This window comes from Sus scrofa, chromosome 1 (assembly GCF_054392235.1).
Source record: "Sus scrofa isolate SSC_HxYL_T2T_F1_AM1 chromosome 1, Sscrofa_HxYL_maternal_Yorkshire_Landrace_v2.0, whole genome shotgun sequence".
Classification (NCBI taxonomy): Eukaryota; Metazoa; Chordata; class Mammalia; order Artiodactyla; family Suidae; genus Sus; species Sus scrofa.
The window spans coordinates 32,166,057-32,192,586 of NC_139383.1; the positions used below are offsets into that span (position 1 = coordinate 32,166,057).

Consider the following 26,530-nt stretch of genomic DNA (forward strand, 5'->3'; position numbering starts at 1 on the left):
TCATTCCTGGGGAAAGCCCACGGTTTGCCTGTATCAGTTTGCCAAGGTTGCCATAACATAGTACCACAGACGGGTGGTTTGAACAACAGAGATGTATTTTCTCACAATCTGGAGGCTAGAAATCCAAGACCACAGTATTGGCAGGGTGGGTTTCCTCTGAAACCTCTGTTGTTGGCTTCCAGATGGCCATTTTCTCCCTGTTTTCATATGGTCTTCCTCTGTGCGTGTCTGTGTCTTAATCTCTTCTTCCATAAGGACACCAGTCGTATGGGAATTAGGGCTCACCCACAAGACTTCATTTTAAATTAATTACCACTTTAAAAATTGTCTCCATATAGAGCTACATTCAGGGTACTGGGGGTTAGCATTTCAAGATGTGAATTTCAGGGGGGACACAATTCAGCTTATCACACCACCTGATGTATGTGAGAAAAAAACACAAAATGAATTGGTCCAGGCTTCTAGCATCTCAATTAGATAGTGGACGGATCTCCCTGCTCTATAAATAGTGACCAAAATGTGCTGAAGTTGGATCATTCTGAAGTAACTCTTCTGTTGAGCAAGACATTACTCTGAGCGGAAGGATGGGGATTCAGCAGAAGGGACTGAACTTTCTCAATGTCATCACCTAAGGAAGTGTCAGGAGCGCCTCCGGAGAACAGGGTCTGAAGTTTAACACACAGACAGTAATGGGCCACACTCCCAGTGCTGGGATGTCAGCCTCTGCTACAGGGACAAAGCCATGCAGGGCTTTTGCTGGCTACACCATTGGTAAAGAGAGCTTGGCAGCAGCCTCAGTTCCACCAATGGGCTCAATAATCACCACCCACATTCTCCCAGTTGCTCACATGGGTGAGCAGGGGTTGCAGAGGTGGCCTGAAGCCTGGTCCCCAGGAATGCCAACCCCTCCCCTTGCTTTTCACCCACATTCTCAAGTAACATAGTTTTTCCTAATTTTTTTTTAAATTTTTAATTGTGGTCCAATCACATAACAACATTTACCATCTGACTTTTTAAGAGTATGATTCAGTTGTATTAAGTGCATTCACATCACTGGACAACAAAACTCCAGAATCATTTCATCGTGCAAAACTGTATCTCTGTCCCCATCAAATAAAAACTCCTCATTTTTTTCGCCCCACCACCCTAGAAACCACCATTCTACCATCTGCTTATTGGAATTTGACTTTCTTGTCCCCTCATATAAGTGAAATCAGTATTTGTCTGTGTGACCGGCTTCGTTCACTTAACATAATATCCTCAAGGTTCAGCCACATTGTAACATGTATCAGAATTTCTTTCCTTTTTAAGGCTAAATAATATGCTATTGTCTATAAATATCACATTTTTCTTTTTCTTCTTTTAATATTTATTTCTTTTTTTAATAGTTATTTCCCCAATACAATTTTTTTCTACTGTGCAGTGTGATGACCCAGTTACACATACATGTACACATTCCATTTTCGCACATTATCATGCTCCATCATTCCCAGTGCTACACAGCAGGATGTAAATATCACATTTTTCTTATCCATTCCTCCACTGACGGGCATTTAAGTTGCTTCCCTCCCTTGGCTACTGTGAATGATGCTGCTATGAACACAGGCATACAAATATCTTTCTGAGACTCTGCTTTCCATTATTTTAACTAGGTACCCCAAAATAGAATCGCTGGATCCTATGGTAATTTTATTTTTAATTTTTTGAGGATATTTATTTTTAAACCGAGTAATATATTCACTCGATGCAAAAATAAAAATGATACAAAATGCTTTACACTCAGAAGTTTCAATCCATGCTCTTTTTCTCATCCCAACCACCAACTATAGCTAACCACATATATCATTTCCTTTTTATTTGTCAAGTGTTCCTTTATGCAAATACAAGTACGTATTTTTCATTTTCTAAGGCCAGAGGCAGCTGTGGTAAGCAGGATTTTGGCCCTCATGATCTTCATCCCCTGGTGTCAGGTGTGTGAATATGTTACATTAGGTAGAGAAATGGACAGGGCGAGGGAATTAAGGTGATGGGGACTGAAATAAGGAGAGTACCTTGGATTATAGGAGTGAGGGTCAAGTAACCGCGGAAGAAGCAGGGGAGGTAAAGCCGATGCGGAAGTCAGAGATTCAGAGCATAAGAAGCACTCAACACAGCATGGCCGACCTAGAAGATGGAGAAATAGAACCATGAACCAAAAAATGCTGGCAGCTCTGGAAACTGAGAACAGTGCCCCTCCCCACTGACAGCTGACAAGGAATCAGGGCCTCAGCGCTACGATTCCTTGGAACTGAACTAGTGCAACAGCCTAAATGAGCCTGGAAGGAGGCTCTCCCCTGGAGGCTCCAGATCAAAGCCCAGACTGGCCAACACCCTGATTTAGGCCTGGGGATACCCAAAGCAGAAAAACCAGCCCAGCCCACCAGACTTTTGATGTTTAGGACCAGTTATACCCCTGGCCACTGCAGCCCACACATTATTTTTCCCTGCTATATTTCATGAACATTCAACTCCCTCCGACAATCCCTTTACCCCACAATACACACACATCACTCACTGCTACACTCGCACACACTCTGCTCCATTTAGGCAGGTCCCTCTCCTTGGTCTATCCTGAAAATGCCAGGCCCTTCTCACCTCTGTGCAGTGGGGCCGCTGTACCCCAGGAAGCCCTGGCCACACCATTACTTGCTTGTGTCCATCCAGTTCAGTGCCTACAAGCTTCCCCCCAGAACTGGACTCATCTGCAACCTCACCTTTCCTGGATTCCTTCACCTTTAGAATCAAGATCAAGCCATTTAGTGTTCCCTCTGCTCTCTAGTTATTTCATGTTGTTGATTTCCTTTGTCCAACTAAGTCAGGGACCTCTTTCACTCTGTAGTAAGACTACTCACATCAACAGGCACATAAAACACAGTGAGGTGCATTAGGAAAACCATTAGCCTACACCGCACTAGTTCTACCAACCTTCTCTTGGCCCTACATGTTCCTCATTTATAAATAAAAACATTGGATTGGTGGAGTTCCCATCGTGGCGCAGCAGGAACAAATGGGACTAGGAATGAACGAACGACTAGGAACCATGAGGTTGCAGGTTCAATCCCTGGCCTCGCTCAGTGGGTTAAGGATCTGGTATTGCCATGAGCTGTGGTGTAGGTCACAGATGTGGCTTGGATCCTGTGTTGCTGTGGCTGTGGTGTAGGCCACAGCTGTAGCTCCAATTAGACCTCTAGCCTGGGAACCTCCATATGCCACGAGTGTGGCTCTTAAAAAAAAAAAAAAAAAAAAAAAAAAAAAAAAAAAAAAAAAAAAAAAAAAACTAAACTAAACAACAACAAAAAAAATTGGCTTGGTGAACAATAGCAACCATTTCTCTACCCCAGTGCATTTGAAGGAAATGAAATAATCCCACCAGCAACAATGGCAAAATACAGCATGGATCTTAAATCAAATTTTTTCAGAATCTCTAAGGAGAGGTGGTTCCATAAAGTTTGAAAAAGCCTGCCTAATTAGGATTGCCAGATAAAATGCAAGTCATACAGTTAAATTTGAATTTCAGATAAATGACAAATAATTTTTTAGCATCATCCCAAATAGTCCATGGAAGTACCTACACTGAAAAATTATTCATTATATACCTGACATTCAAATTGAATTGGGCATCCAGTATTTTTCGTTTGCAAAATGTGGCAAACATATTCTACAGAACTCCAAGCCTCTCCTTATGGGAGCATGCTCTCTGGTTGAAAATCCCTAGATTAATGTTGTTCAATAGAAACGTATAAACTACCAAGCATTGTTTTCAGAACTAGGAACAGAGGATAACAAATAGTCCTTTGTTCGTTTGCTGTTGTTGTTCAAAATCTCTTAGGGCTTACATTCTGATGGGAACTGAGGCACACAATCAATAAAGAAACAGGTAAATATATATGATTAGCCCTCTATTTCTGCAGGTCTACATCAGGATTCAATCAATCTGAGTTGGTTGAATCCTAGGATGCAGAACCCACATATGCCACTAACAGTGCTTTGCTGTTCTATATAAGGGACTTAAGCATCCAAAGATTTCGCTATCTGATATTTTAGAGAGGTGGGAGTAGGGCCCTGGAACCAATCCCCTGCAGCTATCAAGGGACAACTGTAGTGTATTATGGGGAAAAAAAGAGCAGGGGATGGAAGTGCAGGAGGGAGAGTGTTACTTGACATCTTCATACAGTTCCCCTCAAAGCTCTGCTCCAATGCATTCCCTAATGATTCATCAAATGTTTATTAAGTAACCTTGTACCCTGCACCAAACTAAATAGCGGCCATGCAGAAAAGAGTGTGACATAAGGTGTGATCTGAGGTCCCCTCTGCCTTTTAGGGATTTATAGACTCAAACCAAGAGAACACCATGTAAACAAATAATTATCTAAAGAGCTCAATGTGCTTTGGGCAGGGGTCCATGAGAGAGAGGAGATTTTGGAGGGCGGTGGGGAGAAGCAGTACTCATGCAGCCAGAATGGGGCAGGACTCAGAAGGGATTGTCAGAGGGAGGAAGGCTGGGTGGGAAGTCACGGCCCCATGTGGAAATGCTTGTATGTCATACTAAGAGTTCACACCATGCTCTGTAGTTATTAGAAAATGGGGCATAATAGCATAATAAAAGTGACTCAGGCAATAAGAATGGAGGTTAGATTGGAGGGAGTCAGAAGACAGAATCTAAGCAGGAATTTAGCTTGAATTATCTCTAGGTTAGTAATATGGATGGAACCAAACTTTGAGGCAGTAAATGTTTAATAGCAATATTGAGAAATGGCTATGAAGGAAAAAAAAAACATTGAAATTCATATTTACAGTTTCTCTTCTTCCCTTTGGCTACATGAGTTTGATCAGCAATACATTTAAATTGACAGCTAGGGGACATTTCATGTCTTATGGAACCATATCGTTGACAGTTACCAAATTGAAATTCTTGTGCCTTTAGTTTCCAGGTTATGCTCAATGGATAATTCCTTCAACTTTGGATTCTCCAAGGAGAGATGAAATCTAAACTGACATCCATAGAGTCATTTTTTTAAGGGCTTTTTCATATTATAAATGTGTCTTTTCAGGAGCAGTTTACCTAATGTGTACAAAAGATATTAATCAGCAATGCATCCCCCATTTGATTAGTGGTTTTCTCTTGGCCTCACTGTCAATCGGCTACTTAGCAGAATGTACCTACAGCTTCCACAGGAAGAAGCTGGGGACACAATTCTACTGGGATGGCGGTTAAGCTAATAATATTTTCTCACTACTGAACACACCAAAGCTTTGGGCAGAGAACATCATTTGCGAGTTGACTCTTATACTCAATGATGCTTTGTTTAATTTTGTTTTCTTTCTCACAATAAGACCCTTTAAAAAACTATAGCTGAGTAAAGCAGGCTCAATAAACTATAATGTGTATTATTGATTCTTCCTACGACTGCAAAAGCAAAGGTACTAAAACTAGTGAAGCCACTTGTCACAGCTTCTTTCAAGCCCCTGTGTATTTTGTATTTGTACTTTCCTATCCTTGATGAGGGCTTCCCAATTATATAAGATGCAGGCACTCTAAAACCTGAATTCATTGTTGAACCTGTGTAAATCAAGCCACACCAGCCTTGGAGGAAGGTCAGAGACAAAAGAATATTTTTCTAATCCCACAGAAACTTGTTAGGTTTAAAATAAATAAACAGGATTTGGTTTGGTTTGTTGTTTTTTTAAATCTTTGTTTTTACAAATCCTCCCTCAAATGCTGCTAAACCAGAGAGCAAGAACTATGAGACATTGACCTTTGTTTCTCTTTTTTAAAAAATGAGAGATTAAAAACTATTGCTAAAATACATGCAACAAACAATTTTGTAATGATTCAACACCAGCGTAAAAACTTTCCCTAATTACAGTGTAATCTTGGTAGTGAGAAGTCTGTTTGCACCCATGTATTAGCGTCACAGGGCTGTCATAACAAATCAGCACAAACTTGGTGGCTTAAAACAACAGAAATTTACTCACTTTTGGGGAAATTTACAGTTTGGGGCACCAGAAGTCCAAAATAGAGGCATCAGCAAGTCTCTGGCCTCCCAAGGCTTTAGGGGAGCATCTTTCCCTTGCCTCTTCCAACCTCTGGTACCCTCTGGCATTCCTCGGCTTGTGGCAGCATAACATGCCTCTGTCTTCACATGGCTTTCTTTTGTGTCTCTCTGTGTCCAAACTTCCCTCTCCTTTCTCTTAAAAGATACCAGTCTCTGGGAGTTCCTGTCATGGCACAGTAGTTAATGAATCTGACTAGGAACCATGAGGTTGTGGGTTCGATCTCTGGGCTTGCTCAGTGGGTTAAGGATCCGGCGTTGCCATGAGCTGTGGTGCAGGCTGCAGACGTGGCTCAGATCCTGAGTTGCTGTGGCTCTGGTATAGGCCAGTGGCTACAGCTCCGATTGGACCCCTAGCCTGGGAACCTCCATATGCCACAGGAGTGGCCCTAGAAAAGGCAAAAAGACAAAAAGACAAAAAAAAAAGATACCAGTCTCTAGATTTAGACACACTCTAAATCCAGCATGATTTCCTCTGGAGACCCTTCACTAATTACATCTGCAAAGATCCCATTTCTGATAAGGTCACATTCTGAGGTTCTGGGTGGACCTGGATTTGGGGAGGAGACTCTTCCACCTTCTATAACCCATGAAATAATTTCATTAGCTGTCCTTAGTTAGTATTGCCTGTAGAGTATAAACGTACGTAAACCAAGATCCAAATCATTCTCTATCTGAGTTAATACTTTCAGTGCCTTTCATCTGATGAGGGCAACATGATGACTTAGCACCTTGGCTGTCAGTATTTCTTTTTAATTTTAAAAGGACATTATTATCCTAGTTTCTCCAAGCCAGACAGGTAATCAATCGGAGCACTAACAAGTATACCTTCTGTATCAAACATAAGTCAAATAGCAAGTTATAATCTACCAGGGTTTCAGTTCCTAAGCACAAAGTGAGCTAAAACAAGTTGGTTGTCTCACACTCTTGCAAAAATGCATGCAACAAAGCAAATCCATATGCTTTTTTTTTTTTTTTTTTTGGTCTTTTGTCTTTTTAGGGCTGCAACTGTAGCATATGGAGGTTCCCAGGCTAGGGGTCTAATCGGAGCTGTTGCTGCCGGCCACAGCCACAGCCACAATACCAGATCTGAACCGAGTCTGCAACCTATACCACAGCTCACGGCAATGCTAGATACTACACTGAACAAGGCCAGGGATCAAACCTGAACCCTCATAGTTCCTAGTTGGATTCGTTTCTGCTGGGCCACGATGGGAACTCCCCCATATGTTCTTTGTTCCTAGACAAAGACATAACTCTAAACGTGAACTTGTGTGGTCTGGCCCCTGGGTCTGGCCAATTCGCTGACAAGGTCTCCCACGCTTCCATGCGCTCTTGTGCTGATACATGTATTCGAATTATTATCTAAATGATATCAATGAGCCCAATGAAGGTGCATACCCAGTCTGTTTCCATCGTGTCTCCAGCATTCAGCACAGAGGATGGCACATAATCGCTCTTCAGTATCTAGATTTGTTGAATGAATTAACAAATGAAATTGTCACCTTGCCCTCCTCAACTTTCTCTTCTCGCTTTGTTGGATGGTATCCACGGATAGGATCCCAGGTGTGCCTGCATCAGATTCAGGACAAAAATCCTTTGGGAATCTAGGCTGCCTTGTTCCCACTGAGAAAATGATCAACCTTAACAAAAGCTGAAGCTTGAGAAATGGGGACAAACACAGCTTTTGCACAGTCAACAGAGATTTTCACAGCGTGCTATCACTTATTTTTCCCCCCTTTGGAAACTTAGCAATCTGCTATTGCCTGAGTAGGAGGTATGCAATGGAGAGAAACCACCACAGGCTGGGCAGGGTGCCATGGTCAATAGCAGGGTATGGGATCGGTTGACAGCTTGTGAGCCCTCCTCAGAATCCCCCCGACAGTCAAGCTGTATTTTAATGGATCACATCTTCCCTGAGAGCAGGCGCCCCCCCCTTCTGTGGCGGAGGCTGACAGAGTCCTGCGCTTTGCAGCTGCCTGCCAACTCCCCAGCCAGGCTTTGTTGGCCCAGGCACCAGGAAGTCTTGGTTTTTGAAGGCAAGCAACCCACTGTTTAAATTTATGTTGGCCTTCAACTGCCACAAAGGCGATCTGCTGAAAAGTTTATTTCACGTTGAAATGAATCCAGCTGTTTGTTTCAGTTCTCATTTTTTTAAAACTAGTTGAGCCAAGCATATTGATTTTTCAGGGGGGAAAAAAGCCTGCAGATGTACACAGCCTAGGGTATTGATTGGGGGTGGGGGCTAATTGCGTCAAATAGCCACAATGTCTTTTCTGGGTAAGAGTCCCCATCTTTTCAGATTTTAATTGGGAAATAAATAATGAAGGCCTCCAGCTGACTGAGGAGGGAAGAGGAAACAATTTTCCTTCTTCTCAGGAGCAAGGGCCCCATGGAAACTGGCTGTGGAGAAAGCCCTGAGCGGGAACTCTCTCCCGTCATTACTCTCTCATGTTTTCACTTTGAGCCTCCGGACTGTGAAGGGAAGTGGAAATGTCTTTTTCGTAACAGAGACAATTCCCACTTACTATTTATTCTGTGCTAGTTGATGTTTCTAAAGGATATGAAGGAATTCTTCACTTTCAGACTGAAGAGATAATGGCTGCCAAATGATTTTGTGGAGACCCCAGTTGCTAATTTCCTTAATAAAAACAGAAGTGTACTTTCCTAAGGAAAAGCAAAAATATTCTATTAGACTTACAATTTCCAAATCTAAGACCTGGGCACACTCAGTTGTGTGCGGGGTTCCAGTTGTGGCTCAGCAGAAACGAATCCGACTGGTATCCAGGAGGATGTGGGTTTGCTCAGTGGGTTAAGGATCCGGCATTGCGGTGAGCTGTGGTGTGGGTCACAGATGTGGCTAGGATCCTGTGCTGCTGTGGCTGTGGCATAGGCCACCAGGTGTAGGTCCAATTCGACCCCTAGCCTGGGAACTTCCATATGCCATGGGTACAGCCCTAAAAAAGCAATACAGATAGAAAGAAAGAGGGAGAGAGAGAGAGAGAGAGAGAGAGAGAGAGAGAGAGAGAGAGAAAGAAAGAAAGAAAGAAAGAAAGAAAGAAAGAAAGAAAGAAAAAGAAAGAGAGAGAGAGAGAAAGAAAGAAAGAAAGAAAGAAAGAAAGAAAGAAAGAAAGAAAAAGAAAGAGAGAGAAAGAGAAAGAAAGAAAGAAAGAAAGAAAGAAAAAAGAAAGAAAGAAAGAAAGAAAGAAAGAAAGAAAGAAAGAAAGAAAGAAAGAAAGAAAGAAAGAAAAAAGAAAGAAAGAAAGAAAAAGAAAGACAGACAGACATCTCTGGCCCCTCTGCATCTTTCAGATACTTCCTTCCACCTGGGACCCTCAGTTTGGCAGAGACTAGTAAATTCCCAACATGCCTCACCCCACCATGAGCAGCCAAGGGGCTCTGCCTAATTACATTGTGTGCAAGTTTTGTTTTTGTTTTTTTTTAGGTCCACACCCATGGCATATGGAGGTTCCCAGGCTAGGGGTCCAATCAGACCTGTAGCCACCAGCCTAGACCAGAGCCACAGCAACACCAGATCCAAGCCACGTCTGTGACCTACACCACAGTTCGAGGCAACGCCAGATCCTGAACCTGCTGAGCGAGGCCAGGGATGGAACCCGCAACCTCATGGTTCCTAGTTGGAATCATTTCTGCTGCACCATGATGGGAACTCCCAACATTGTGTGCAAGTTTTTTGATAGAGACTCAGGACAGGGCTGGTCCAGCCTGTGGGTGGGAGTGTGGAGGTTGGGGGGGTGGGGTGGGCATGGGCTGCAGCTGCAAGATTTCCTTCCACTCTGAAAGCAAAGGGAGGCAGGAGACCTTTTTGGGGCCACTGACACCCCTACCCCCCTGAGAAGGTGGAAGGAGAAAACTAAAACTTTGCTTCTGACCTTTTCCTCCATTTCCATTTCTTGTTTTTAGCCCTCAAGCAAGAAGGCTGCATTTTTACTTCCCTTTCCTATGGGAGGTGCTTCCTCTGCTAGACCTGCTCCAGGAGGACAGGCTAGATTCCTTCCTCTTCCCCACTCCGGGTTCAAGGCTGAACTTAATGACATATGGGGTTTGAGAAAGAAAACCCATAAGAGGACCTACGGTGAGAGGCAGGTTTTAATAGCACACCCAGTATCTTAGGTGTGATTAGCACTTTTTTACTCTGAAAAAAATAGGGTCAAAAGGCCATAGTTACCAAGTTAGTAGGTGGTGAAGGCAGGATTCAAACTCAGTTCTCTCTCATCAAACTTGTGTTCTTCTTGTTTGATCTATGGAAAAACACCAGTGGATGAATTCAAGTCTCGCTCTCACTATCTGTGTGGCCTCTCTGTACCTCATTTTTCTTATCTATGAAATATAGATGATTAAAATAATGCCTACTTCCTGGGAATGTTATAAAAATCAACCGAGTTAATATATGACAGTGTAAAGCATAACACAAATGTCAGGAGGAATTATGGTTGTGATAAATTCTCCACCCATCACATTGGTGATTAGAGAATTCACTTTGACATGCAGGTAATGCTGGGGGCTTTTTCCTCCACTGTTTTTTACAAATTTTGCTGTCTAATTAAAATCTCCATTAACTGTATGAATGATTAGTCTCTAGAGTCATTATCTATAAAGATTTGCTATCACAACTCTGCCTTTTAGACTTTAGTCTGTTTGTTAAAAAAAAGAGTACCTCGTTCCTAATAGCTGCAAGTTGGACTGGTCTAGTTACTGCAATGACCCCTAAAAGCATATGTCATAAAAAAAGTCTCTGTGAGTTTAGTGTGAGCTTTCTTAAAAGGAGATTTACTTTACCATTAGGTTTTCTTTAGTCTATCCTTAACCCTATATTATTTTATAGGGATATTAACTCTATATTATTTTATAGGTGCCATCACCTGTCTTTGCTCGGAAACTGAGCCTTAAGCCCCATTATAGATTTCTCTCCTTTTTTCTTTCTTTTTTTTTTGTGTGTGTGTTTTTTTTTTTTTTAGGACCACACCTATGGAGGACCCCAGGCTAGGGGTCAAATCAGAGCTCTAGCCACTGGCCTACGCCACAGCTACAACAACGCCAGATTGGAGCCGAGTCTGAGACCTACACCACAGCTCATGGCAATGCCAGATCCTTAAGCCGCTGAGCAAGGCCAGGGATTGAACCCACATCCTCACGGATGCTACTCAGATTCGTTTCCGCTGAGTCACAACGGGAACTCCTCCTTTCGTATTTATCATCTGGATTACACGGTTAATACTTAGGTCATTGGCACAACCTTCCCCAGTGGACACTTGATGAGCACCCCCTCTCCTCCTCCAACTCTTCTTCTACTCATAGAACACACCTTTACTAAGGGGAGTCCTTTTCAGTTGGTTAGGATGGGGCTGAATCTCCAAAGAACCAGATGCCCTTACAAAAATGACTGGTGCAGGGACAGGCACGTGGAGAGCCTGGGGAATATGCATCTTCTCAGGGACTTTTCTAGAGCTTTCTAGGGAGGCATCTCCAGGGGCTTCCTAAACAGTAGGGTGTGAGCCTTGATTTCTGGAAGCCATCTTCCCAAGTACCTGGGGAACACCTGCCCGAAGAATGAAGCCAAGCAGAGACAAAATAAGATAGAAAGATGGAGCCAGAGCCCTGCCAACCACATCTAGGTTCCTAGAACCCGCCAAATTTCAACCCCATGACTTCCCAATTATGTATCAACGAATGCCTTCCCTCCTTTATTTCTTTTGTTATAGTTTGCGTTAGATTTCTGTTGCCTGCCTGCAATTAAAAGCATCCTGACTAATTCACAGCCCAATTGAGCTGGATACTTTCCTCTTCCCCACTCTGGCGTTGCCTTGAGCTGTGATATAGGTCACAAACTTGGCTTGGAGCCCTCCTTGCTGTGGCTGCAGCATAGGCCAGCAGCTGTAGCTCCGATTTTACCCCTAGCCTGAGAACTTTCATATGCTGTAAAAAGAAAAAAAAAAATCATAAGCTCTCATGTACAGAAGTAACCCATTAAACTTCTTTTGTGTCTTCAGCACATTTAGTTTTTACAGAACTCAGAATATTTTGGCAGGCCATATTAAAGTGTTTTTGAAACAAAATTACTTTTTCTGTTAATCAAGCCACTGACAGTGAAGTGGTAAGAAAGTAGAGGGGTATTTCATTTCTCTCAGAGAAAATGAGATTGAGGAACCCCCAAACTTCCAGTTATTGGAGTAAAATCTTCCCGGCTGGCACCAATAGTGAAAGCAGAGACTCTATCAAAAGTATAAAAGCATAAACTACAGAAGATAATCAAAGCAAATAATTTCTTAGCACAAGTTTGCTTAATACACATCCTTTGAAACTTTCATTTTTCCTCATTATAGAATTAGTAACACTTTTTTAAGTTTGGAAAACTTTTTAAAAGGCGAAGAAAAATCTTTCCTACGAGTTTTATGTGGAGGAATTCCCATCATGGCTCAGTGGAAACGAATCTGACTAGCATCCACAAGGATGCAGGTTCGATCCCTGGCCTCTGCTCAGCGGATTAAGGATCCAGCAGTGCCATGAGCTGTAGTGTAGGTAGCAGATGCAGCTTGGATCTGGCATTGCTGTGGCTGTGGCGTAGCATTCGAACCCTAGTCTGGGAACTTTCATGTGCCATGAGTGCAGCCCTAAAAGACAAAAAAAAAAAAAAAAGAACTTTATGTGGAAAAATTTAAATATTGCAATTTGATCTATTCCTTTCAATCTTTTTGTGGAAAACTAGTAATTTTGGGTCCCCAACTAGTAGTGATTGGTATGCTATGCAATTTTTTTCACTTAACATTAGGAAACATTTTTTTCATATCATTAGTCTTTAAAATCATGATTTTAATAGTTCAAAAATACTGTACCATGTAGACAAACTATAGTTTATGTAATGTCCACTGTGATTGAGAAGCATTTACATCAATTCCAGTTTTACCTAATTATAAACAACACTCCAGTGAACACGTTGTGCACATCTTCTCTCATTTCCTTAGTTGTTATTAATTTAATTTATTTATATATAATGATTATGATAAGGATGTATGATGATGTATTATTTAATTTATTAAACACACTTACTCATATGCCAAAAACTGAGCTGCTTAATGGCCAAAGTTTGAAAAGGGTTTCACAGCAATTTCAAAAAGCAGTTTCTATACTGTTTCTTATAAGGGCCCTAACTTAAAGCCAAGTATAAAACAATACTGTGCCGTCTATTTAAAGCAATTTTGAGAGAGGCATGAGTGATACATTCTCTGTTATGTCCTACAGAAGCTGGTGGAAATATCCTCGGGATTAAATCTCAAAATGCTGTGGATGTTTAGAAGTGTACTGTCTGCCCAGTATTCATTGTCACACAACTTTGACCATCAGATTTCACTATCGTGTGACATTAATAAATATCTCACATCTGTATCTTGCTGTATAATTTACCAGGCACTTTCACATGCACTATTTGATTCCTATAGCAAATGTCACAGCAGGAATATTTTATCTCATTTCTAGGTGAAGTAACTAAGGATCAGCCTTATCTTTCAGAAAAATGAGACTGACTCTGTCAAGCTCCATTCCCTCTTTCGGAAAATCTCTGTGATGAGACATTGTACTACATGGATTTTTTACTGCCACGGTAAAAGCTTGTAGCGTAAGACCTTCCCCCATGACCCCAAGCTGCCCTTCCACCCTCTCCTCCCCCCTCATCATCTCTCCACCCAGCCCTGCTCTGCATACCTTGAAGGCCTCTCCTCCCTCACCTGAAAAAACTGCTCTCATCCTCTTAGATTGTTTCAAATGGTAATTTGCAAGAAGGCACTCTTCTTTTTTTTTTTTTCTTTTTAGGGCTGCACCTCCGGCATGTGGAAGTTCAAATCAGAGCTGCAGCTGCCGGTCTACACATCAGTCACAGCAATGCAGCATCTGAGCCATATATGCAACCTATGCCACAGCTTGCTGCAACACTGGATCCTTAACCCACTGAGCAAGGCCAGGGATCAAGCCTGCATCCTCAGGGATACCATGTCAGGTTCTTAACCTGTGGGCCACAACAGAAACTCCCAAGGATCCACTCTTCTTTCTTCTTTTTTTCTTTTATTTTTTTTCCTTTTTTCTTTCTTTTTTTGGGGGGTGGGGTGGGGTGGGGTTAGGGCTGCACCTGTGGCATATGGAAGTTCCCAGGCTAGGGGTTGGATTGGAGCCAATATGTGCCAGCCTACACCACAGCCACAAACTCGAGATCTGAGGCGTGTCTGTGACCTACACCAAAGCTCATGGCAATGACGCATCCCTGACCCACTGATTAAGGCCAGGGATCAAACCCACATCCTCATGGATACCAGTCAGATTCATTTCCACTGTACCACAACAGGAACTCCCCAAGGAAGCACTCTTGAGGGCACTTATTTTTCATTCCCAGTCCCATGTCTTCCATTCATATTGTACTCCTATTACAGAATTTACTGTATCCTGTCTGTGTAGGATATTTGACTACATGTGACTTTCTTCAGGTAAACAAAGCCCCTTTGGGGCAAAAATCACTTCTTATTTATCTCCGTGATGGCAATACCTAGCACACTGCTTGGTACACAGCCAGTGCTTAATAGGATGAACAAGTTCCAATGGATCCTGGATCCTCAGGGTCCATTGTTGTAGTCAGAGGACCCAGTGGAATCTCCTAAATCACTGCAAGAATAAACCCACCTGGAGAAAAGCAATGGTGTACAAATACAAACACCTGAGTACCTCTGACTGTAAGTCCCTGCCTCCATCAAAGATTTTATAACTTGAAGCAAAACTATATTTTATAAAGTTAATTCTTAAAGGAATAAAAGAAAAGGCTAACAATATTGAAGAATGTTCCACATGGCATGGTAGAAAAAGTCTTGGGCTGGAAGACATGATGTTTGGTTTTTGTCTTGGTTTGGCCAACGGTCCCACAATGAATGAATGAATTGGCAAACATGGTGCCTTTCTACACCTGTCTTCAACATCTAAGAACAAAGGATCTGAGTTAGATGATTCTAACCCCAATCCAACTCTCTTAATTAACTGTGAAAACACTTTGATGCCAACATAAAATTGATAATATGTTAAGATTTGATTTTCTCATAATCTTGGTTACTGTAAATTTTCACTAAAATTACCTAATTCATATTTGTTAAAAGATTTTCTACATTTGGGGGGGGGGCAGGGGGACAAAGACTTCTCAGAGTCTCCTTCTGACTTCTTTAAAGCATCTCCTTCTGTCCAGGCCAGGAGCCTAAGGCTCTCAGCTTAGATGTGTATAAAATGGATCAGGTATGGCTCACGTTCAGAGGTGCTTCTCCTAAGAGAAAGGACAAATATTCCCTCAGGCAAGAGATTCACCTTTCCCTGTGGGTTAGTCAGACCTGCCAACTGAGCATATAACAGAGACCATCACAGGCTGAGTTAGCACAGGAGATGCCCAGAACACTGATCTATACATGACATTAAACCCTCACAGTATAAAATTAAATATGCAGCATAACTGAAGAAATGAAAATTGTCTCCGTCGGAACTAAATGGACAGTGCTAGGGGAGGAAAAAAAAATCAGCCATCAAGTATTTTCGCTGTGCAATCGAGAGGCTCACCATCTGCTGGCTTCACCATCACACTAAGTCAGCAGTAGACAGCTACCTGAGATCAGCAAAGTCAGACAGCTGACATTCTGAAAGATACTAGTACAGTCAGCCCTCTATAGCCTTGGGTTCTGCATCATAGATTCAACCAGCTGTGAATCAAAAATATTCCCCCTAAAATTCCAGAAAGTTTCAACGAGCGAAACGTGATTTTGTTTTGCCGTGTGCCAATAGCCATTGACGTAGCGTTTACATTATATATACAACTATTTACCTAGCATTGACATTGTGTTAGGTATTGTAATAATCTCGAGCTGCTTTAAAGTATATGGGAAGATGTGCATAGGTTACAAGCAAATACTATGTGGTTTTATAAAAGGGACTTGAGCATCCATGGCATCCTTGGGGGTCCTGGAACCAATTCCCTGTGGATACCAAGGGGCAATTGTACATGATGTTGTACTGTTTACAGAAATGACTCATTTATTCCACTATTCCAATTTTGGATTACTATGCCCCCAAGTAGTCACCTAGTTTGGAAGAACTATATGTGATAAATTTATCTTGAACACATTAAAAAAGTCTATAACTTTAATAAGTGTCAGGTTAGTTCCTCTTTATGTGATCGTTACTTCTGTGCATCTAGTTGTTTAGTCAAATACCAGTATAGTTGCTTTGAGGGTATCTTTTAGATGTTAACAATCTATGGGTACACTTGGAGCGAAGCAGTTTACTCCCCATACTGCACATGGGCCTCATCCAATCAAAGGTCTTACGAGCAAAGGCTGAGGTTGCCCAAAGGCAGAAAGATGGGATTTAACCTCAAGACTGCAACATAGAAACCCCACCTGAGTTTCCAGCCTGCAGATTTCAGACTCAAGACTTCACCTCCAACTCTTTGAATTTCCAACCTACTGACTTGCCCTACAGATTTCAGACTTGTCAGCCCTCACACTAACATAAGCCAATTCCTAAAAATAAATCTGTCTTTCTCTCTTTCTTTCTCTACGTGTGTGTGTGTGTGTGTGTGTGTGTGTGTGTGTGTGTCCTGTTGGCTCTGTTTCTCTGGACAACCCTAGTACACTACATCTCTACCAAATTCAGTTTGGACTAATATTTAAAGAGTGGACACCTGCTGAGACATTAAGGAAGACTCTGCACCAATAGAGAAGTGTGGGGTGAAGAGTGGGCAAGGCAAGTTTAGGGGCAGCAACTGTGCATGAGGAACAGAGTCTAAGACTAATTTTGTGGAGAAGAGGTAACTCCTAAGTACAGCCCTCAGGTGTCAAGATAATCCATGCTTCGGTGTCCAACAAATAACATTCCCTGGTGAGCACTTTCTCCAGGCCAGGAACAATTCCAGGCTCTTTAGGTATATTAACTCATTAATCAGGACAGCAGCCCTAGTGGGGAGTAGGAAATAGTTGAATGCTGTAACACATTTGAGGAAAGTGAGCCGCAGGGACCCTGAGTAAATTACCAACCTCACTGTGGACCCAGAGCCTAGCCCTAGACTATCAGACTCCAGAAAATAGCCTCTTAACCACAATGTCAAAACTCCCTCCATAAAAAGAAACTACATCTGCTGAAGGATCAACTGAGGAGAAAATAAACATTTGAGCTGCAAAGAAATTAGAAAGTATAATAGATCTTCTGGTAATTGGGGCCAGAGCTCAACTAGTCTAGTCCGAAGGCTTTTATATCCAACTTTAGTGTTCTTGGCCTTCTCATCGATTAAGTGAGGTCAGAGGTAGGGCAGAGGAAAGAGAGTAACACTTACTAAGTGCCTGCAAGGTACTAAGTACTTAGGTCCCACTTAATTTTGACAATAGCTCCACAGCAGTTGGGGAGGCACATTATCATCCCATTTTTCAGATGAGAAACCTAAAACTCAAAGAGCTTCAGTAATTTGCTCCAGGATGAACATGTTGGTATAACACATCTAAGGTTCAAAACCAGGTCCCTCATTTATGCATTTTTCAACCACTGCAAACAAAATAGGAGGCACCCTCCTACACACAAAATACACAGAAGAGCACTGTTCATCATTTACCAGCTGTAGTTAGCATTCAGAAGTCTAACCGTGGTACATCTTGATGTCAACGTCTTTGTGTTTATTCTTCTTGGAATTGACTGAGCTTGTGAAATCTATAGATTTATGCCTTTTGCCAAGTTTGGGAACTTTTCAGCCATTATTTCTTTGAGTACTTTTTCAAACTCACTCTCTCTCTTCTTCTCCAAAATCTCCAATGAAACAAATGCTAAATCTTATGTTATAGCCTCACAGATTCCTAACAACTACTTAATTTTTCTCCAGTCTATCTGCTCTCTGTTGTTCAGATTGGGAAATTTCTTCATCCTCGAGTAGAGGGAAAGCTGCTGCACCATTTTTATCCTGCTATTTATGAAGTGACCCTGACTAGTTTCTAAGCTAAGTCTCCAAGAACAATTATTTTGGATTCATTTCATGTTATCTGCTAAAATATTTCCATCTGAGAAGAGGTCACTGTGTGCTCTAAAAGATCAGCTGCTCAAAGTCATCTTTAGAAAAATAGCAACAGAATGAGATAAAGGGCTTCAGATTTGTGCTTGGTGCCTTCTTTGCTCAAGTGGTATAATTGAAGTAATGGATTAAAGCAGTCATCCTCCAAAATATCCTTCTTTTCTACTCTCCTCATGGTACTTAGCACCCCCTGAAAAAAAATCTTACCTATTTGTTTGCATATCTTCAGTTTTTCCCACTATACAAAGCAGGAGCTAGACAGCTCTCTTGTCACCAGACCCTTCCCAGAGGTAAGACTGTTGACCCTGAGTCAACTACTCCAGGAATACTCCAGTGTTTGTACTCACTGCAATGAAAATTTTAAACATATAACATCTGAAATGTCTGCAAGTCTATTCCATGTCCTACTACTTTTCCCTCACTTTAGAATTTCACCAATCTTTATGGAAAATTTAATTGGAATGTTTTATATTTTTACCTCAACGATTTTAAAGAGTATGTAATCACTCATTCTTTAAAAAAAAAAAAAAAAAAAAAAAACCCTCATATGTTTTTTTCAAATAAGAATTCTGGGAGTTCCCATTGTGGCTGAACTGTAACGAACTCATGAGGTGCAGGTTCGATCCCTGGCCTTATTCAGTGGGTTAAAGGTCCCACATTGCTGTGGCTGTGGTATAGGCCGGCAGCTACACCTCCAATTCAACCCCTAGCCTGGGAACTTCCATATGCTGCGGGGATGGCCCTAAAAACAAAAACAAACAAAAAAAAGGAATTCTGAAGTGTTTTTCTTCTTAAAATGCCCGATTGTGAGGACTTGAGTATAGATTTTGTATTTAACCAAATACATTTTGCTGAATTTTTTTGGTGAGAGAGAGAGGTTAATTATGAGGAATCAGCTCACGTGATTATGGAGGCTGAAAAGTTCCATGCTCTGCCATCTGCCAGCTAGAAATCCAGGAAAGCCAGTGGTGTAACTCAATCCCAGTTCAAAAGCTTGAGAACCAGAGTTGCTCGTGGTGTAAATCCCAATCCAGGGCACGAGAAGACCAATGTCCCAATTCAAACAGGCAGACAGGAAGGAAAAGCAGGGCTAATTCTTCTTTCCCCTGCCTTTTGTTCTATTCAGGCCCTCAACCAATTTGCTGATGCCCACCATATTGAGGCAGGCAATGTGCTTTCCTGAGGTCACCAATCCAAAGGCTAATCTCATTCAGAAACACCCTCATGGACACACCCAGAAGAAAACGTTTGATTTGGGCAACCCCCAGCTTGACCTTCAGTCAAGGTGACACATAAATTTAGCAATCACAGGGATGATAGTACCTACATCACAGGGGCTGTGGTAGATGAAGGTATGTAATATACACAGTGTGCTTAAGACTATTCCTAGCACATGGGGCCAGAAAAGTATTTTTCATCATTCTATCACCACCATCATTATTAGTGCTCTTATTTATTATTTGGGGACTGAGGTCATTTATTTGAGGATATAAATGAAGAAAAGATAAAACTCAGGGCAGTGAGCAGGCCAACATTTTAGAAGAGAAAAAGCTGGGGAAGAAGAATGAGAAGGAGGGATCAGGAGGGTAGGGGAAGAAAAGCATTTCAAGAATGCACAAAATCACCATGTGTTGAAGGATGCTGAGAGTTTGTTCAAGAAAGACAAGAATGGAGGTGTGAACACTGGAACCTGAAGCAAACACTTGTACCTTTGGAGCCATATGATTCCACCCATTTGCAGGTCTAACACAGACCCTTCTTTAAAGCACCTATGTTAGTTGAGAAGAGCTTTGCGTAGACATCTCCTGGTTTTGACTGCTGAGAGTCCTTCTTTCTTCTGGTAGCAGCATCCTATTCTTCCTGTGAATTTTACATGCCAAATTCAGTATGTGGACTCAGTGAATCTGTCTGTTTTGGCACTCTACCCTCTTCCACCACAGACAAGGGCTGACTCATCAGAATCCTCTCTAGAAAGGTATATTTCAAAGTTTGGGGAAAATTATCTCTTTATACTTTTGTTGTTGAACTGGTGGGATATAAGTCTGGGGTTATAGATAGACAACCATCTTACCTGGAAAATGGAGAGACCCGCTAAGGGAGGCAATGACAGAATCCTGATTTTACTGTTGCACCTAGATTTAGCCATGCCTGAAGCCATACTCACCCTTAGGATTCCTAGCATTCTTCAATCGGCATGAGAAGGATTTCAGTCACTGTCAACCAAGAGCATTTTGACTCTATCATAAATATTTTCACAGTGATTATGATATAACATCAAGTGATATTTATGTTTTGGCACATCCAAAATCTATTTTTTTTAAATGGAAAGTATATAGCAGAGAGGGGGGACTCTGTAGAATTCAATTAGTACATGCATCTCATTGACAGGACCAAGTTCTCCATTCCTGACTGTGGGCTCTGGGTTTGGGCTCTTGGATATTCTGTATTATTACAGTCATATGTGCAGCAGCAGCCACATGACACGCAGGAGCAATGGACAAGGCAACATCAGGATGTTATTTGATCTGGTAGCAGGTAGCAAGCCAGATTCAGTCACAGGGTGAAACCATAGGGACATAATTTTAGTTCCTGGGGAACAAATGTGAGAGGGAAGGTTTTTAAAGATAAGGCAAAGAATGTTCTTGGGAGAAACAGAGAATGATGTAATAGCTTGATGAAAACAAAGAGAAAAGCTCAGCACTCTAGTCAGTTTGAATTCATCTTTACAGGGAATAGAAATTATGCCTAGCTAAATTAAGCAGAAAGAGAATTTATTATAATGGTGTCGCATCCAACACCAGAATCCCTAAGTTGGCCAAAGAATCAGGCTTGGGGGACACAGGGCCAACTGCCAAAGCACAACATAAACCTGGTCCAGCAAAGAAGCCAAGCCTCTCAGATACAACCAGCGGTGGTTAATAGATGTGGCTGCCACCTTCTCCAGAGTGCATTATGCATGGCCTCTGCTTTGTTAGGTCGCAAGTTTCCAATCCCTGTGTGACTTTGGGGGCACTGGGAGTGGGAAGCAGAGGGCAGAGAGCCAAGTGCAGCCGGCAGGCCAGGTCCCTGTGCCATGCCCTAGCCAAAAGAAAGCTGTGAAGTGGATATAGTCACTGCCCCCTTCTATCGCAGCACATGAACTCTGGGAAATATTGTGGACTATTCTCCAATATAAGGATGTTCAGGGAGTTCCCGTCGTGGCTCAGTAGTTAACGAATCTGACTGGGAACCATGAGGTTAAGGGTTCGATCCCTGGCCTCGCTCAGTGGGTTAAGGATCCGGCATTGCCGTGTGCTGTGGTGTAGGTCGCAGATGCGGCTTGGATCTGGCGTTGCTGTGGCTCTGGCATAGGTCAGCGGCTATAGCTCCGATTAGACCCCTAGCCTGGGAACCTCCGTATGCCGCAGGTGCAGCCCTAAAAAAGACAAAAAAATAAAAAATAAAAAAAGGATGTTCAAATGATGAGTGGCCAGGAATAATGGCAAACATCCAGCCCCATTAAAATCCAGTGTGGGCAGTGATTCAGAGTGTAGACTTTGGAATAAGACTGCCTCCATTCAAGCTCAAGGTCTAGTACTTCCTTGCACCTCAATTTCCTTAAGCCTCATTTTACTTATCTGAAAAATGGAGAAAAGACTAGAACTTTGCCAGAGTTAGTGTAGAAAGTAATGCTCATGTGACGAGACAAAGTTTGAGCCTGCAGTTGCCTGGCTTTTCCCTCTCTTTGTCTGCTAAAGGAGATTCTGGTGGTCGCCTTTTGGATTATTTTGTTCCCATATCCTCCAAAGAAGGCCCTGTTATTGCCAAAGTTGTTCCTAGGGCTTTCGTGATATAGATTTGGGGAGAAGATCAGGAGGAATATAACTCAAGCTGTGTTTTTGCTAGGTTTAGGATGAGGGAAGAATTTTCAAGGATTTTGGAGAAAGAAAGACTGGAGATCCAGTCTATAGGAGAGCAAAGGGGCTTTTGAGACTATTTCTCTTACAAAAGACAGAGGAGTTTCTGCTGAGGTACCCTGGGTTAAGAATCCTACTGCAGCAGCTCCGTCACTGTGGAGGTGAGGGTTTGATCCCTGGGCTGGAACAGTGGGTTAAAGGATCCAGCGTTGACACAACTGCAGAGTAGGTCACAGACTCAATACCTGGCCCAGGAACTTCCATATGCCATGGGTGCAGAAAAAAAAAAAAAACACACATAGAAATCTTATACACATAATCTTACATACTATACTTAATCTCACGGTTTTGAGGAAACTCTAGTAATGAATATGGTCATTTTAAAATTATATTTAGATAGTTGAAAATTATATTTAGATATCTTTTAGGTAAAAGTATTTTAAGAGTGGATTAAGTGGTACATGTACCCCAATGTTCATTGTAGCACTATTTGCAAATTTGCAATAGCCAAGATATGGAGGGAGCCTAACTGCCCATTAAAAGGTGAATGAATAAAAATGAAGCAAAAATGAAAATGAAATATTTCCCAGCCATAAAAAAAAAATGAAATAATGCCATTTGCAGCAACATGGCTGGATCTAGAGATTATCATACTAAGTGAAGTAAACCAAAGACAAATATAAATATATGACATCACTTACATCTGGAATATATATACACATATAGACTGATTTCCAAAATAGAAAGAGATTCACAGACATAGAAAAAAAAACTTATGGTTACAAAAAGGGGAATAGGAGTAAGGGGAAGAATAATTTAGGAGTTTGGGATTAATAGATATACACTACTGTATATAAAATAGATAACCAACAAGGACCTACTGTATAGCAGAGGGAACTGTACTCAATATTTTGTAATAACGTATAACAGAAAAGAATCTGAAAAAGAATTGTTATACATATGTATAACCGAATTACTTTGCTGTACACCTAGAACTAACACAGTATTGTAAATCAGCTAGACTTCAATTAAATAATTAAGTGGATTATGTGGATCACAGAGTCATCAAGAAGAAAATGAAAATATAAGTAAAACACTTAGCATAGCAGCTGGCGCATAGTAAGCACTCTATATGTGTTAGCTAATGTTATTTTCAGAACTGGATCAGAAAGCCCAAGAAAGACTTACAGGGAGAGTGATATGATTTGAGTAGTCACATTGAGCTATTGAACCAGAACTTGGTAAAATCCTCTGAGGGACGACAGAATGAAGCCAAACCCCAAGGCAAGATTGAGCTGAATCTGCTGACAGGCACCTGCCGTGCCTTCATCCTTATCTTCCACCTCCCAACTGGAAAGCAAAACTCCTTATTATGCGCTGAGCCATGCCTCTCACCCCATTCGTATGTTGAAGTCGTAACCTCAGATGTGACTGTATCTGGAGACAGAGCCTTCAACGTGGTAATTAAGGTAAGATGAGGTCCTATGTGGGGGACCTAATCCAATAGGATTGAAAGAAAGGATTAGGTCACAGACAGACATGCATAGAGGGTAAATCACCTGAAGATATCAGAAGGCATTCATTTGCTAGCCAAGGAAAAAGACCTTCCAAAGATACAAACCTGTCAACACCTTGATCTTGAATTTCCAGCCTCTCAAACTGTGAGGAAATACATTTACCTTGTTTAAATCACCTCTCTGTGGTACTTTGTTATGGCACCTGTAAATCAGCATCATCACTGAAGCTCAGGACGTTGTCAGTACTCCCACCGTACCCTCCTATAAGCTTAAGAGGCAGAGCGTAGGAGCTCAGTAAATACGGGAGGTGTTCCCCAGGTTGGTAAACGTCAATCTGAGGAAATAATCTAGAAGCTGTTAAATGGTAGAAATGAATTTGGCAATGCTTGCTGATAATCATAATCCCCAGGTGATACTAAAAATTCTGATACAGGAAGTCTCTCTCTGGTTTTAGGTCATTAAGCAAGAATGAATAATAGCCAATACCTATTGAAGGTTTTAACCTACTAGATGCTGTTACTTTGCTGTATTAACTCATGTGATGCTCACAAAAATCTTATCAATATTAAAATATTGAAATATTCATTGTTATTCTGAATATGATCAGCATTCTATTTAAAATCTGACATTAAACCCCTTAATAGATAAATAGATAAGGCATAGAGAAGGGAGATAATTTTCCCACGGTCACAAAGCCAGTAACTGGTAGAGTCTAGCAATGAGTCCAGCTCCAATATCTGTCCTCTTAATTATCACTCTATACTGCCTCACCATGCAATTTGTTTATTATTAAATAGTTAGAAAGTATTGAAAGAAACATTAAGAGAGTAAAAAGTACCAAGAAGTCCTACGAGTTTGTGTGTGTGTATTTGCATGACCTTTAGAGACTGGAAAGTAAACTTCACTCCTTCTGCTACTTGTCTCCTTGACCAATTAGAGATAAGTGTTGTGAATGACCTTTTGCCCTAATAAAAAAAAAAACAATGTGACTTTTTATTTTTAACCAAAAAGAGGTTAATGTGACTGTTCCTTTAAAAAATGGTCTCGGTTAGGGAAAAAAATAGTTTTCTGAGCTTTAATAATCCGTTCATGTAATCCAATTCCTTTGTCATCCATGCTTCAATATTAAAATCATCATTATTAATGTGACTATGCTTAGCATTCTAATTATGTACTTACACAAAGATCCCATTTTTCAGTTTTTTCCCACCCACAGTTTTCAGTATTTGGCAATCTTGGTGCTGAGGGTCAGGGTCTGAAAGCTACTCAGGGGTCCCCCCCGCCTCCCCCCAGCCATAGGCTTTATTTACAACCTCCCACAGTTCTGACATAACCGCAGATGGGTCCTTAGCCTTAGTCTATCATAGATTTCTTTCTTTCTATCATAGTGCATGAGTCGTGACCCAGATTTTTTAAATGCCTACACTCTCCTCTGAAATAGCAGTTACTTCAAAGGAAGGATTTGTTATGGAGAACACAAACAAACTATTTCATCTGGGAGCTACTCCGAGCTTTTATAACTTGCCATTAAATAGGATTCTTAGCATTGGCAATGGAAGGCATTCTGCCACAGTGAACCATTTTGATTGATCAGAGTCCACCATCACCATTCTCAGTCCTAAGAAGGCAGAAATAATCTTACCAACCATCTAACTAAGGAGACCAGCCAGAACGCTTTATAACACAACTCAAGAGTGCCAGGCAGCATGTGATTGAAGATAAACCTCTATAATGAACTTAAATCGCTTCTAATTTTTGACAAAGCCCTTGGTCAAAGCCTTTTTTCTGGGTACTATCCGAGAGGAAAAGCCCTATTTCTAAATTCCTTTTGGAAGTGTGATATTAAAAAAAAAAAAAAAACCCCGTCTTATTGGGTATTTTGTTAGTCTTTTTCTGGGACATTCCTTGACTTACAAACAGCATAATACACCTTTAAGACAGATCAAATTTATAGACTAGGACTTTTTAATCTTTATCTACCCAACTGTTTTGGAAATGGTACCTTGAATTCACTATGTTTTCAAATTCAGTTTAAATCCACAAATTTCTTATGCATACTGTGCAAAACAATCTACTCCATAATATTTATTTGTTAAATATTTGCACTGTGCTTGCTGGAAATCACCAAAGGCAAGGTTGTTATTCTTGACTAGTACAAATAGAATTTCTAAGTGAAAAATTAGAATTTAAAGAGAACAAATAGGAAAAAAAGAATTATTCCCTATTTGGAACTCAAGTCCGTTGTTAGTACACAGACTATATTCAGCTAAAAATCTGAGCCATCGCTGGCTAGTATAACCACCTTCAAATTGTATTTAGTATTTTACATAAATTTTAATACTCCTAACAGTTTCATTGGGGGAAAATAACTTTCCTATTATCAGGCAGTGGCAGATAAAAGCATATATAAATGCACTTGAGGGGGTCATCCACCAGACCGCCTTAGAACTTGCTGCATGCACCCAAGGTCTCAGCCTCTGCCTGGGGCTGCCTTGTCCTGTTTCTCCTGTCTGATTCTCTCCTTGGCTTGGTGTTACCCCCACTGCCTCCCACTTGCTTTAGGCTGAGCCTGGCTCATACTCCAGCTCTCAGGTAGGGATGTTCAAGCAACCCTCCATCCCAATGTGACCTCGCTCCCTCTCCTTTTCCCTCAGAGCAGGTCTAAATGCCCTGACCTCCACTGCCCTCTCCTTGCAGGCACCCTCCTCATGCACCAGATTTTCCACTGAGGAGACAGAAGTCTGGGAAATCATCACACAAGAAACTAGTGTTTAAATTTTGTCTCTGATGTCAGGCGCAGATTATTGAATTATAATAACTCCTTAGTTCATACCACATTATCATCAACCATCTATACAAGGTTTCCTTTTGTGATGTTAAAAAATTAATTAAATCAATTATTTTCTTTATATTATCTTGTTCTTATAGCCAATTCAC

The 26,530-nt window shown here is 41.3% G+C and overlaps 1 long non-coding RNA gene across 1 annotated transcript in view; it reads right to left on the bottom strand.

Moving 5' to 3' along the window:
* LOC106508846 (uncharacterized) overlaps window positions 1-26,530 on the bottom strand; it is a 148,960-nt gene that overhangs the window by 114,340 nt on the left and 8,090 nt on the right. Inside the window, exon 2 of the long non-coding RNA XR_001305923.3 lies at window positions 2,052-2,163. This is a non-coding gene — a long non-coding RNA (uncharacterized LOC106508846). The remainder of the gene's footprint in view (window positions 1-2,051; window positions 2,164-26,530) is intronic.